Genomic DNA, 15,203 nt, shown 5'->3' with positions numbered 1-15,203 from the left:
CCTATCTACGAAGATGGCCAAGTTTGAAGGTAAGGCCGTGATGTACCATTCACATCTCACTTCCTCGCTGGGTTGGGAAGCAGCGGGGATTTTGTTGAGGATCTTGTTGAACCGTAAGTTAAAATCTTTAATGGGTTCCCTAGCCTCAGCTTTGAGATTGGATAAATCGTTGATCAGTGTCGCTGTCGATCTATCATCACCGAATTTGGTAAGAAATTGATCTTGAAAAATATCCCAGCTCGTGATAGATCCGGAGGGCAGCGAAAAATACCATGACCCGGCTGTCCCTTGCATTGTATAGGGAAAAAGTCGGACCACGGCATCTTCGTTGGTAACTCCGTTGAGATTAACAGAAAGCATGAAATTATTGATATGTTCTTCAGCTAGCATTCCGGTTTCTGGATTGAACTTCGGTAGCCATTTCTCAGGATGGGCGGGTATTGGACTTAGGGGTGGAGGCATTAAAACCGCCCCAGGATTGTTCCATGGAGACTGGGCCATCGCTGAGTTGCTAGTTAACAAAAGTGCAGAAGATGATCTCTGATGTTGAGAAGATGGAGATATTATGATCTTCGATGATTGCGGAGGAAGGGTTGTGGAAGATGGATGGGTGATTTGAGGTGAAGATGTGGGTGGTTGACTTCACGGAGAGGGCGTTGAAATGGACGAAGTGGACGAAAGAGTCTCTCTGTCAGACTCTGGAAGTGCTTTCCTTGCTCTTCTCCTAGTGGGGAGAGGAATTTCAGTTGGCTGGATGCCAAACCTTTCACTCTTCAATCTGGTCAGGGGATGAGCAGGATTGTACTGCGAAGTCACGCTGCCTTTAGATTTATCAGACCTCTGAGTAAAAATAGAGAATCCCTGGAGCTTATGGATCAAAGTTCGAATTTCAGGGGGATCAATGATCAGTTGGTCTGATGTATTAAGGTGAGTAGCAGTGGTGGATGCCCGAGCGACCTCTAGTTCCGAGTTTGATCGTACCGGAGAAGTCGGGGAAGTTGGTGAGGGTGATTTGCTCTCAGAATGGTATTTGGATTTTGAATTATGTGCCATTCATAGCTCGTGCCCTCCTTCTAGCGCCAGAAATGTTGAGGGCCCCGAAATCGGGTCGACAACAAGGGGGATACCCACCCGGTCCGGAACCTGGTTGGCGGCTCCTTGCCCGTTTGGAGTAGCGGGTCCGACTGGGGGTAATGGGACCAGTTTCCCAATGTGAAGGGTGTGCGTGTGTGTGTAGAGTTTGATGGTATTGATTTAAAGGTTTTTCTAAGCTAGTCCTAATTCTAACTGCTAAACTAACTCTATACTAATGTAATCTAATGAAGAAAAACAATACATCTAATCTACGCTAACCCGGGGTGTTTTCTTTTGTTATGCGATCTAGAAAGATTTCAAACAACAGCTGGTAATAAAGATCATTAAGCTATTATCAGAATATAAATCAATAAAGATAAACCACTCTGCATAAGAAGTTAGGCAGAACAGTTGTGAACAGCATATCGCATAATTAGTTATTCATATGTCAAGCATAAATAAATGACTCCACCGTACAGAAGTGCCAAATGGTAATACACGCATTCATACAGTAACATATAAAGAACTCAGCTGCATATCACTTTAGGAATACTAGCAGAATTTAGTCAAGAGATAAAAGTACCATTTATGACTGACTTCACTAATAAACTTCAAGCAATAATGATTTATTTCTACTTGTTCTAATATCTGCTAAGAGTACAGAAGTGCAACATCAGTAACAGACATTAAAATGCAAACATAAATAAATCTCGATCCATCCATTCATCAAAAACCCCCTCCGAGGGTGCAGAAGTGCATGTTCTGAGGACAAGTTTTTTGACAGATTTCCGGACCCTTCTCCAAATGCCATGAGAAGGGTTAAATACTACTAACTAATTAATCTTAATTACATGAATTTAGGGAAACGGCTTCAAATCACCGCCCTTTACTAAAAGCAAATTTATTTCAAAAACTTAAATCTAATTTCTGACCGTTTCTGTATATTCTCTTTAGTGCTGTAAACAGTGCAACGTTTGCCTGGGAAGAGTCGGCTGGCTGCCTTCTTCTTTCGCTCGGGAGATAAAAGTGGAAATAACAAGAGCTGGCACCTCCTTCTGACAGACCAGAAGATATTTTCGAAAATCTTTCTCTAGCTGGGTGTATTCGCTGCGTATATACTTAGCACAACCCAAGTTCTTCTCGAACTGATTTTGCTGTTGCTATCTTGGTTTCTGGTCGTGCGAATGACTGAGTGAGTTAGGAGTCGTGCTGTATGGACAACTCCCTGAGTCGAGAATTTCTTCCATTCTTTGTTCCAGGCTTTTCTGGAGCATCCTCCTTCTCTTGCGCTTCTTTCTCTGCTTTACCAAGTCTGAACTTCAGGATCTTTTGCAAACACGCTGCTTTTGTGCGCCTTTGACTCTTCGTCTTGGACAGTCTAATTTCATCAGTGCCGGTTGGCTGATAGTTTGGAATCCGCGGTCCTGCTGCATGCGGCATCCATTTGCGGAGGCATCTTCTCTCTGTTATCTGATTGGCGCTTTCCCCTTTTCCTTTGATGTTTCCTGCATATAGATTTATATCAGTTGCGTGTCTTGCAGTCTACGCAAAGAAAAAGGAAAAATGAAAAGATTGACATGAAAGCATTAAATTCTAATGAATGCATAATCCTGACATTCATCATGACTTGACTCTTCGGGAAATGCGATGCAATCATCTCTGGATACTCAAGCATGCGGTCATTAATTTCATTTAAGGTGCGCGCCTAATCTTGGGTCTATCGCGTATGTTGGAGAATCCTTGCGATGAGTCTTTTCATATCGCAGATCGCAGATCGCAGATAGCGCAGATCGCAGATCGCAGATAGCGCAGATCGCAGATCGCAGATTGCAGATCGCAGATCGCAGATTTCATTCGATGGTTTATGTTTCTTAGTGCGACGTTTGCGATGTGCGATGTCGCATATCGGCGATCGGCGTTTCTTGACGATCTTCTTTTTAAGAGTGCTTGGAATGCATGCGATGCGATGAACTTCGCGTCGCTCTTTCGCAGTTTTTCTTTTCGCGCTTGGGGAATGCTTAAGCCTTTCCCTGCGATGCGATTTAAGCCTTAGGGAGAAAAATACAAGAATTTTAACAAAATATTTTTTTGGATTTTTTGTTCAGGGTCCCCCCCTTTGCTTGATGTTATAGCTAATATCAAACAAAGAGGGGGGGTTGTTGGTGACCACAACAGTAACCCATAAACAGCTTATATATATATTTTGATTTTCGGGGTTTTATTCTGGTTGAGTTATATGATCCATATGTACAACATTGATGATGTGTTTCTTTTTATAAATGTCGCAAATGTCTATCTAACACATAGTTTGCTAATGAGTCGGTTAATGTGTTTAAGTTTCTGGAAATATGTTGGTATTGAATTAAATCAAATTGTCTTTCCAAAATCTTAACCCTTAGGAACATGCGATAAATAGCTGGGTTGCGGACGGAATATATACCATTGAGTTGTAGTATTACGAGTTGTGAGTCTAACCTGACGATTAGTCGGCGTATATCATGGGTGATGGCATCAGAGAGTAGTTCTATCAACGCGCTATATTCAGCGATGTTATTCGTTGATTGACCAATACATATGCCTCTGAAACTCACTAACTCGCCGCTTGGATCAAAAATGGCCCAGGCTGCGGAGGACAGGTTCCGCGAACTACGACTCGCTCCGTCGGCATATCCCACACATGTCTCCAAAAGGTTTGACATTTGCAATAAATGTAAAAAGGTGGATTACTCGACCAAAACAACCACTTTAGCGAAAACAAAATAAAACAAAAGCATATTGGTTACTATTTGAGCATAGTAACGCTTGAGGTACAACCCATTACGAGGTTGCCAGTGGAATTCCGTCATAATCCATCAACTCGTAGGCTCCTTTTGCTAACACTCGCTTAACAATATAGGGGCCCATCCATAAAGAATTAAATTTACCTGCTCCCAATTTATCGGATTCTTGGTCGTAAAGCAAGACCAAGTCACCTTCTGAGAAGACACGGGGTTTGACATTTTTGTCGAACTGTGCCTTGACTCGTTTCTTATGGGCTTCGTTAGCCAAAGCGGCATCACGACGGGTTTCATCCAATTGGATTAATTCCAAGAAACAGGCCTCTTCTTCTGAAGTTCCGGGGAGGAGATCGATTGCGAGTTTAAGAGAAGAGATTTCGCACTGGACTGGTAAGACTGCTTCCAGGCCATATACCAGTTGGAAAGGTGTGAACCCGGTCGCATTCCTTACCGATGTTCGGTAAGCCCACAAGGCTGAGTACAGAATTAGGTGCCACCTTCTTTTGTGAACTCTGATCATCCTTTGCAACATACGCTTCAGGACCTTGTTGATCCCTTCAACTTTTCCATTGGCTTGCGGATAATACGGGGTAGAGCTGTCGTGAGATAGCCCTAGCTTGGCAGCTAATTCAACCATCATGTGATCACGAAAATGCGATCCATGATCTGTAACTATAGCCTGTGGTACGCCGAACCTGGCGACTACATGATTGAAAAAGAAAAGTGCAGTTGTTTCACCAGTGTTATCTAATGTAGGCATCGCCTCGGCCCATTTGGTAAAATAGTCAACGGCGACTATAATATACCCATGCCCCCCGGTCGAGGTGGGGTTACATGTCATGAAATCGATGCCCCACTTGGCGAAAGGCCCAAAAGCTACTATTGGCTGTAAAGGTGCGGGTGGTTTTCTGGTTTTGCTATCAAAAATTTGACAAGCATGGCAACTTCTGACTGCGGTTATGCAATCTTTGAACATGGTTGGCCAGAAGTATCTTGCTCGTAAGATTTTTTGTGCTGTAGCATATCTAGATTGATGCCCCCCACACGCGCCTGAATGACCCTCATTCAGGGCTTTTTCGGACTCCTCATGGGTGAGGCACCTCCTCAGAACTGTATCGATACCACGACGGTAAAGCGTATCACCGACAATCATGTAGTCTTTTGCTTGGTATCGTATACGTTTTTGTTCAGAGTGAGAGGTATTTGGCCTGAACTTTTGGGTTTGGAGATAAATTATTATATCTCCATACCACTCATTTCTTGTAGATATCAGAAACAAATTCTCGTCCACGATTGATTCTTCGGATGTTTCATCGTTGGACGACGATGGGAGATCGCACAATAATTCTGTGAAAACTAGAGCTTTCTTTGATTTGGATTTTACAAATTCCAGATCAAACTCTTGAAGGATTGCTATCCATTTTGAATATTTTCCCCCCAGCAACTGTCGCGACAATATATAAGTCATGGGGTTGCAATCTGACAGAATGGTAGTTTTCCGAAAGAGGACATAATGTCGAAACCTTTGTATCGCTTGAACAGCTGCAAGCGCTAGTTTTTCAACATAAGAATATTTGCTTTCTATATCATTTAAGTTTCTACTTAAATAATATATAGGGTGTTCAATTCCGTCGACTTCTTGAACTAAAACCATTGCGATGGTTGTATCTGCTGCAGCCAGATACAGGTTAAAATCTCTTTGATAATCGGGGGCGTACATTAATGATGCTTTTATTAAGGAATCCTTTAAAGCATCAAAGGAAGCTTGCGCAACCTGATCCCAAACGAAGGGCACCTCCTTTTTCAAAAGACGTGTATAACCTTTAGCAAGTTCTGCGTAATTTGGAATGAACCTCCTTAGAAAGTTTTATTTCCCTTGGAGTTTCTGAATCTGAAGCAAATTCGAAGGTGGAGGCAAATTGATGATTGCCTGGACCTTGCAAGGGTCGAGACGAATCCCATCCTTGGAGACTACAAAGCCAAGTAAACGACCAGAACTGATGCAAAATACACATTTGTGCGGATTGAGTCGTATCTTGTAGTGTCGGCAACGTAGAAATATCGCTCTTAAACGCTGCGGATGATCAGTCCGCTTTTGCGAATGAGCCGGAAGGTCATCGAGGTATGGTTGAACGATGTTCTTGATGTCATGGAAGGCATAATTCATTGCCCTCTGAAACGTCGCCCCTGCGTTTTTTAAACCAAAGGGTAGTTTTCGATACGCAAATGTGCCCCACGGTCAAATGAATGCAGTCTTTGACTGGTCCTGTGGGCGGATATTTATTTGATTATACCCGGAAAATCCATCCATGAATGAAAAGATTTCACATCCCGCGCATTCATCAATTATCTGGTCGATGAAGGGTGTAGGGTAGTTGTCTTTTGGACAAGCTTGGTTTACATCCCTATAATCGACACACACTCTAATTGTCCCTTGTTTCTTCATAACAGGGACAATATTCGATTCCCAATCGGTTAGAGGAACCGGGTAGATGAAACCAGCATGGAGAAGTTTTTCAACTTCTGCCTTAATGGCAGCGGCTTTCTTGGGGTGCACTTGCCTGAGCCATTGTCTTACCGGTTTGACATCTCGATACATCTTAATTTCGTGTTCAACGATACTCGAGTCAATGCCTGGCATTTCATCATATGACCAAGCAAAGACATCTCTGAACTCGCGAAAAAGAGCGTTATATATTTCCAGTTCTGAAGGAGAACAACCTTTGCCGACATAAATATTCTCTACAACATTCGTTTTAGTCGAGATATTTATGGCTATAGTCTCTTCAATATTGGATAAGTTTCGCTCGGAATCCACCGTATTTACAGTATTTGATAGGAATTCAAAAACTGAAGGGTGATAAAGGTCATCTTGAGTATCTTCTTCATAATCTGGAAGAAGGGAACGATGGTGGCAATCATTCCATGGTGCCCCCTCAATCAACATTGATTGTAGAATTCCTTTGTCGGTTCCATGCACTCTCAACCAAGGATCTAAAGGGGTACCATATTCTCTAGACCTATCTACCCAAACGCTTGATGAGCGTTGATTTGGGTTCGCCTCCCATGCCCGAAACATTGATTGCTACAATATTTCTATTGGGTTTGGGGGCAAAACCATTGCATGATCCATGTTGATATCGTCTTCTGAGATCTTCATGGAAGATATCATATTGCAGGTACCTATCGATGCTACTTCCGCCAAATCAATTGGAGGTGGAAGAGCGAAAGTTCCCATCAATATAGGATCTTTCAGTAGGCCTACTCCGATATTCTGAAGCAAATGGGGGCTTCCATGGATCATGGGAATGCTTCCTGTAACTTGTGAACCATTGGGGAGGAAGTTTTGTTGGTCGACGATTGTAATCCCTCCTTGAAAGGGAAATGCAATCTTTCTAAAATAGGTCGACACAACAACTGCCATGGCATAGATCCATGGTCTTCCTAGCAAGATATTGTAGTCAAGATTTCCATCGATGACTTCAACATCTATTTCTACTGTTTTTCCCCCTAGTTCAACCTTCAAGTTATTTAGGATACCATATGGGGTATATGTCCTTCCGTCGAATGATTTTAATGTCGTCGAAGATCGCGACAAGGTTGGAGATCCTAAAGTTTTCCAGCAACTCATCGACATAATACATGTAGATGCCCCCTCATCAATAATTGTTCGGTGAACAGTTTTGTTGAGGGCTTTCACTTGAACAAGGAAAGCTAGTTGAGCTGGTAACTGAGGATCGTATCCTTTGTGGTCGAAGGATACAAGATTGGAATCCTTAGGATCAACCCCACCAATGGCCGATAACAAAGCCTGCCTTTGGGATGGAAAATTTTGTAGTACTTCAAGAGTCGACATAGCGGATGGCGATTGGGCCAAATCTTCCACTATGTTATAATGCTACGCTGCTCTGGCGCGAGGATTAAATGTCGACTTGTGTACTACTCCCTTTGGCGGTTTTATTGTTAATTCAGGAATGATGGGTGGTACAACTTCTGTCGAAGTTGTTGTCGAACTACTTGGTTGATCTTTACCTTTGTCGTTCGACAGCTGCAGATTCCCGTAATCTTTGTTCCATGTCGAAATCAAAGCATCATTTTGTTGCTTGGAAATCAACAACATTAGCACTTGCGACGGGGAAGCATTTCCACTATCAACCAGATTTGTGCCTGGATTTGGAAACGGGTCAGTTAACACAGCTGAGGTTTGTGAGCTCTTAAAGAATCTTTTAAGCTCAGCTTTGTATGGACATTCTCTCGTCTAGTGATTCTCATCACATATCTGAGACCCAAAAGGGAGTTTCCTATCTCTAGGAGGGTTTGAAGAAGTTTTTTCAGGAGATGACTCACCCTGTTTCTTCTTCTTCCCTTTGCTTTGTTTCTTCTTGCTTCCTGGTTGTTTGGTTTCTTTGCCTTTATTTGCTGATACGACATTTACTTCCGAAGCAAGAATTTCGTCCTTTGTGTTTTGATCTGAAATCTTACGGGCTTTCTTGGACGAAGCCCTTGTCGATTTCGCGTTCGTCGTGCCAATAACGCCATCGCCGGCATGAGAGTCATTGTTCGATTTAGGAGGAGGAGGAATTGAGAATTCCGGTCTAGGGGCATCAGGTATTTTGTCGTAGAGCGTGCCAGACTGAGTATAGACCAAGTCTAGATATTGCGCATGAGCGATAACTTGCTCTTCTGTTACGACTCCCCCCTTTGCCACATCTTCCGTTATGGCAGGAAGTAACGACTTGATAAACCATTCAACTAATAGCTGATCGGGAACGTACGTTTTTACCATCCTACGACGACGTCGTCACTCATGTATATGATCAGATATGTGAGTGGCCGTTGTCTGTTTGAAGTTGGTTAAGATTTCCGTTCCCGTTTCATACCTTATCGGTAATTGAAAATGGGTTAAGAAAGTCGTGGCTAAGGTGCTGAAATTGTTGAACGAAGCTCTAGGCAATTCAATATAACATTTTGCCGCTGGACCTGTTAACGTCCTCTGAAAAAGGCGAAGCCTTATCGAATCATCATTTAGGGTGTTTGATGAACACCACAGATGAAATGTCATCACGTGATTCGATGGGTCCTCACCTGGATTTCCATTAAATTTATGAATATCTGAAGGAAGTTTGTGAGGAATCGCTGGCCACCAAGGGGCGTAAGCAATTGGATCGTTTGTTAACCGGTGTAAATCGGGTAACTCTAAAGTTGCCATGAATGGTAACTGTTGATTCAGGTTAGGTGAAGCATACCCATGATACGATGGAATTTCCTGAGCAGTTGGCCTTTGCATACCAGCATAATGTAGTTGATGCTGGTATGACTGATACGGTTGGTGGACACGACCATCGTAAAGTGGTTGATTCTGACCGTTTTGAATGTATGGTTGTCCACTGTTCGCAAAGATCTACTGCTCAGAACCTTGGTACACTTGTTGGAATTGTGGTTGTTGGTATTGCACCAGCCACGGTTGTGAAGCCATGTCCTGTTGTGCTATACTAACCGTCGGACCAAGATGTGGGGTAATTGTACCCGTTTGGACCTGTGTCGCCCAACCAGTTGGTGATTGTGGTTGAGTCACAGGGTCAAGGGGCTGTTGCATTACAACCTGAGAAATCTGAGGTTGACATACAACAGGTATCGTTTGAACTTGTGACACTGTTACAATAGCTGGTGTTGTCGGGGTGTTCGACATAGGTACACATTGTTGCATAGAATACACAACTCTTGGTTGTTGGGGTAGTATAGGTACCCAACCACTTGTCGTAACTCTAGTATAACCTGAATACTGTTGAGAAATCTTGTATGGATATCCTCCCGGAGGGGGTAATGAAAGGGCATACTGCCCCCCATACGGTGGTAACTCGGAACTCAAGGGGATTGTTTGCCCTTGGGGACTAGATTGCCCAAATTGACCTCCAAATGGATCAATTTGTCGAGTCTCAACATAAGAGTTGCCAGATATTATTCCGGAGGAACAAACAGGAACGTACCACACTGTCGAAATAGTCCCTGGATGGACTCCTTCTAGCGGTTGTGAGCTAGTCGGGACAGATGGTACGCCGGCAAACATTGTCGGAGTGACGGCAGGGAGTTCTGCTGTCGCTGTGTCATTCGACACAGTCCTAGATGTTGACAGTTATTCAGACATTTTGAGTCTATCCAAAAGATTACCTAGCGATTCTACAGGAACTTCCACTGGTGGTAGACTAACTTCTGATGTCGAAGGAAATAGAGTGACCTCGACTCCAAAATGTGTTGGAGTACTTGCTTACGGATCTTCTACAATTTCCTCTATCGCAATCAAACCAGGTGGAAGGGGAAGACCGTCAGGTCCGTAAAATATTTCTGGTGCCGAAGAAGGGGTTGAATCGACAGCGACAAATGTTTGAGGAGCAAGACTCTCTGAACCGGTTGCAGATGGAACTGGTTCAGTAACGCAAGTGTTTGCTCTCAGACTAGGATCAGTATCACTGTCCCTCTGTGGCTGTTGAACTTCTTCTATAGAGGCAGGGTTTCCAGAAATGTTTGGAGTAACCAGAATCTCGGATGTTGTTGGAACACTTGTTCTAACTTTTATAGGAGATTTCGAACCGGTTAAACGAGTTCGCTTTGTCCGTACTGTTTTCGATTCCGGAGACAAAGACGGTTGACTCGTAAGCCTCCGCGAACGACGGGGTTTCAATTGACTTTCTTCCACGATTGCGGATTACTCGATCAACCAAAATACAAAAGGGGAAAGTGTGTTTCCGAATTAAATGAATTTTTAGACGCTTTAGACACAACTTGCTTTTTCAATTTTAAAGAGTCGAGAAAAAGCTAAAGATGACTCTAGTCTCCTTCGATGTTTTAACGAGCCCGAAGTGACAAATGCTCGGATGGACTTTTTCCATTATAGAGTCTGAAAAAGGCCAAAAGGAACTACTCTGGAGTTCTAGGTAGAGGGTGTGTCAAACTTTTCGCAAAACCGCAGAATACTTTTTTAAGGTACGAGCGGTCAATCTTCCCGAATGCTGTGTTCAGTGCATTGCGATCAGTAGGGCGGCCGACATGGCTTCCTATGGATAAAGGTTTTATTCCTATAGGGGTCTCCCAATATATACGCGACGGTACGTGGGAGAACAATCCGTACTGGCACTTATCGTCTCTCAGGAGGAATCACCCAACCATCAGTGAGGCGACCAGTGACCAGGTTTTACGACGCCGAAACACGTCTCTAGCCTAGACCTCTATGTTGTGCGTTATGTTACAAAGCGTTGTTAAGTTCATTCAATTTATTTTAGGTTGATCTTTCTTAGAAGTTTGCCTTTTTGGATCACCACGAGATGTATGATACAATTCCTAAATGCAGTCTAAAGATGATAAGCAAGCTTTTATATCTTTTCAACAATGAAAATCCTAGCTACAAGGGGAAAAGAAAGACACCATCTTTTCTCAAAGAGCATAAAGCACACAGTAATGCACTTTTCCCTAAATCAACATACAAACTGTCAAAATGCAAATGCACATATGCATGTATTTGTTTTCACTTTCTTAATATTGATGCCTAAAAAGAAAGCTGTTGTACAAATTTGAATTCGATTTCAAGTGAAAAACACAAACAAGTTCCTTTTTTGAAATCAAAAAGACAATTACGAAACTTTATGATTTACTTGTTTCGACACTAGAAATGCATAAATTCAAACCAAAAGACAAAAGTAAAAGCTAAATCAACTGCGAACAACAAACAAACTCACTCCTAAGATCAAAACGACACTTACGACAGGTCTAGATCTAAGGGCGACAGTATGACTAGTTTACTTTTGTAATGGGAAACTGCAAATGATGTAACAAATACACAAAGAACAAATACAACTTCTTTATACAACTAAGGTGGAATTGAGGCAAAGAAAAGGGGTTTCAGATAGGTACACTGACTGATAACAGGCTGCAAAAAACAGAGATAAAACTGAGCAAAAGGAAGCAGGGAACCACAGCTGCACAAGGCAAAGACTGATCAGCGCACCCTCAACACAGAGAAACTGAACTTCAGCACAAGTAGCCTTCACGGGACCTGCGTTGAAATGCAGAGCCTCTTCACAGAGTCTGCACTGAAGCAGAAACGAGAGTTGTTTCTGGGTTCTGGGTTATGGTTTGCAGTTTAATCTACGGTTTTTGGCCGGATAAAAGCTATCAATTAGGTACAATTAGAAGGATGATTTAAAGGAGGACTAAGATCTATCACAAAGGGTTGTTAGAGCACTTGTGGATCAGCTGTTCAGATCATAAACAGGCCCAGCGAATGGACTAGAGTAGCAGATCTCTAGTTTGGATTTGTAAATGGCAAATGCAGTTCGATTCGGCACTCTTGAGTTTATGAAATGAATAGCAATAGAAACACAAATAAACTAACAAGATACTCTCCCCAGTGGAGTCGCCAATTTGTTGTTGGGAAAAGTATCCAATTCGGAATACCCCTATCCCACTCTAAGGTGTGATAGTGCCTTAGCAACAAACAAGGAAAACTATCTGAGTATTCTTCTTTATGAGATGTAAATAGAGAAGGATGTAACTAACCGGTGTCTTCCGCTAGTTTGTTGATCCAATCATTCTCTCTTTTGTTCGCTTCCCGTTGCCTGCTCTTTCACTGGTCCAGCTTCACCCAGTTCCTGTAAGATCACAAGAGAGGAAAACTACACAAAAGACATAGATTCACATTCATAACTAGTTTAGGATCAGATATAAACTAAATATGCAAATATAACAAAACATCATTGATATACAAGCATGTAGGAGAAACTCAAATAGCTTTATTGATATGATAATAAAGTTCAAGAGGAGATACAACCAAGTGAGTCCCGATCCAGCATCTACCTCCCAGCAAAGGAATCCCTTCCTCTCCTCTAACAAAGCATAAATTACCCAATGTACTAATCTCAATCTCAAACCAACAGCAATTCTCTGCAAAGTACAAAATTCCAGCCTCCTAAACCTCTGGGTGAGAGATCCATATACAGATGTAAGCAGAGAGGATGAGTCAGCTTATGTTTTGACTTGTGGCTTCTCTCTGTCAGTTCTTGCTTCCACTTGGAGGTTGAGAGCCTCTTACTCATCACTAGTCGAATTCATTGAGGCAAGTGTCATTGAGGAAGATTCTGGAAGCTTCCAGGGTCTTTCCACCTCGTTGAATGAGCTTGCCATTTGTCATTTCCCGCTCAGCGCACCCTGGTAGTGCTTCCACCTGCGTTGCAGTGCACCTAGCCAGTGTAGCCTCTGCATTTCAACGCAGGCAGCTAGTGGAGCCTCTGAATTGATCCTGAATTGACTGTTTCTGAGTTGTTTTTGGTGGAGAACTTCTGGGAGAAGCTGTAATTGGTTGACCTTGTTCCTTTAGGGGTAGGAACAACTCATTTAGGGACTTTGGATCCCTTGGATTATGGACATTTCATGCTCAATGTTGTAAGGCACAAAAATGTCTATAACACTTCTGAGAAGACAAGGGGTTTGAAATTTTTGTCAAACTATGCCTTAACTTGTTTCTTATGGGCTTCATTAGCCAAGGCGGTGTCACAATAGGTTTCATCCAATTGGATTAGTTCCAAGAAATGAGCCTCTTCCTTTGAAGTTCCAGGGAGAAGCTCAATTGCGAACTTGAGAGATGAAATCTCACATTGAATTGGTAAGACGGCTTCCAGGCCATACACCAGCTGAAAGGGTGTAAATCGAGTCGCATTTCTTACCAAGGTTCTTTATGCCCACAAGGCTGAATACAGGATTAGGTGCCAACTCCGTTTGTGGACTCCAATCATCCTTTGCAGCATGCGCTTTAGGACTTTGGTGATGGCCTCAACTTGTCCGTTAGCTTGCGGATAATATGGAGTAGAATTGTCGTGGGAAAATCCTAGTTTGGCAGCCAATTCGACCATCATGTGATTGCGAAAATGCGATCCATGATCTGTGACTATAGCCTGTGGAACACCGAACCTAGAGGCTACATGATTGAAAAAGACAAGAACATCCATTTCGCCGCTGTTGTTTAATGTAGGCATCACCTTGGCCCATTTTGTAAAATAGTCAACTGCGACTATGATATACCCATGCCCCCTAGCTAAGGTGGGGTTACATGTCATGAAATCTATGCCCCATTTGGCGAATGACCCAACAACAACTACTGGTTGCAAAGGTGTGGGTGGTATTCTAGTTTTGCGGTTGAAGATTTGACAAGCATGGCAACTTTTGACTATGGTTATGCAATCTTTGAACATTGCTGGCTAGAAGTAACCTGCTCTTAAAATCTTTTGTGTTGTAGCGTAACCAGATTGATGCCCCCCACATGCACCTAAATGAAAATCATTCAGGACTTTTTCGGCCTCATCATGGGTGAGGCACCTTTGCAGAACTGTATCGATACCGCGATGGTAAAGCGTATCACCGATGATCATGTAGTATTTTTCTTGGTATCGAGTACGTCATCGTTTAGAGCAAGAGGTATTAGGTCTGTATGTTTGGGTTTGGATATAGATGATTATATCTTTGTACCACGGATCGCTTGACGATATCAGAAACAAAGATTCATCCACGATTGTTGATTTGGATGTTGAATCGTTGGACGACGATGGGAAATCACATAATAAATCCGTGAAAATGAGAGATTTCTTTGATTTGGATTTTACGAATTCCAGATCAAAATCTTGCAAAATAGCTATCCATTTTGAATATTTTCCCCCAAGTAACTGACACGACAGAATGTAAGTCATAGGGTTGCAATCTGATAAAATGGTAGTTTTGCGAAAGAGGATATAGTGTCGAAATCTTTGTACTGCTTGAATAGCTGCAAGAGCCAGTTTTTCAACATAGGAGTATTTTCTTTCTGTATCATTTAAGTTTCGTCTTAAATAATAGACAGGATGTTCGATTCCATTTTTGTCTTGAACTAAAACCATTGCGCTAGTCATATCGGCTACAACTAGATACATGTTAAAGTATTTTTGATAATCAGGAGCGTACATTAACGATGCTTTTATTAGGGACTCCTTTAGAGCATCAAAGGAAGCTTGCGCAACCTGATCCCAGTTGAAGGGTACTTCTTTTTTCGAAAGACACGTATAACCTTTAGCAAGTTCGACATAATTTGGAATGAACCTCCTCAGAAAGTTTGATTTCCCTTGGAGTTTCTGAATCTAAAGCAAATTTGAAGGTGGTGGCATATCGATGATTGCCTGAAACTTACATGGGTTGATTCGAATTCTGTCCTTAGAAACCATGAAGCCAAGTAAACGACCAGAACCAACACAAAAGACACACTTGTGTGGATTGAGTTGTATCTTGTAGTGTCGGAAATGTAGAAATATAGCTCTCAAATGCCGCAGATGATCAGTC

Source organism: Pinus tabuliformis, chromosome 5_1 (genome assembly GCF_031772625.1).
Source record: "Pinus tabuliformis cultivar Carrire ecotype Pingquan chromosome 5_1, CPIR1, whole genome shotgun sequence".
NCBI lineage: Eukaryota > Viridiplantae > Streptophyta > Pinopsida > Pinales > Pinaceae > Pinus > Pinus tabuliformis.
This window is presented reverse-complemented; position numbering follows the sequence as displayed.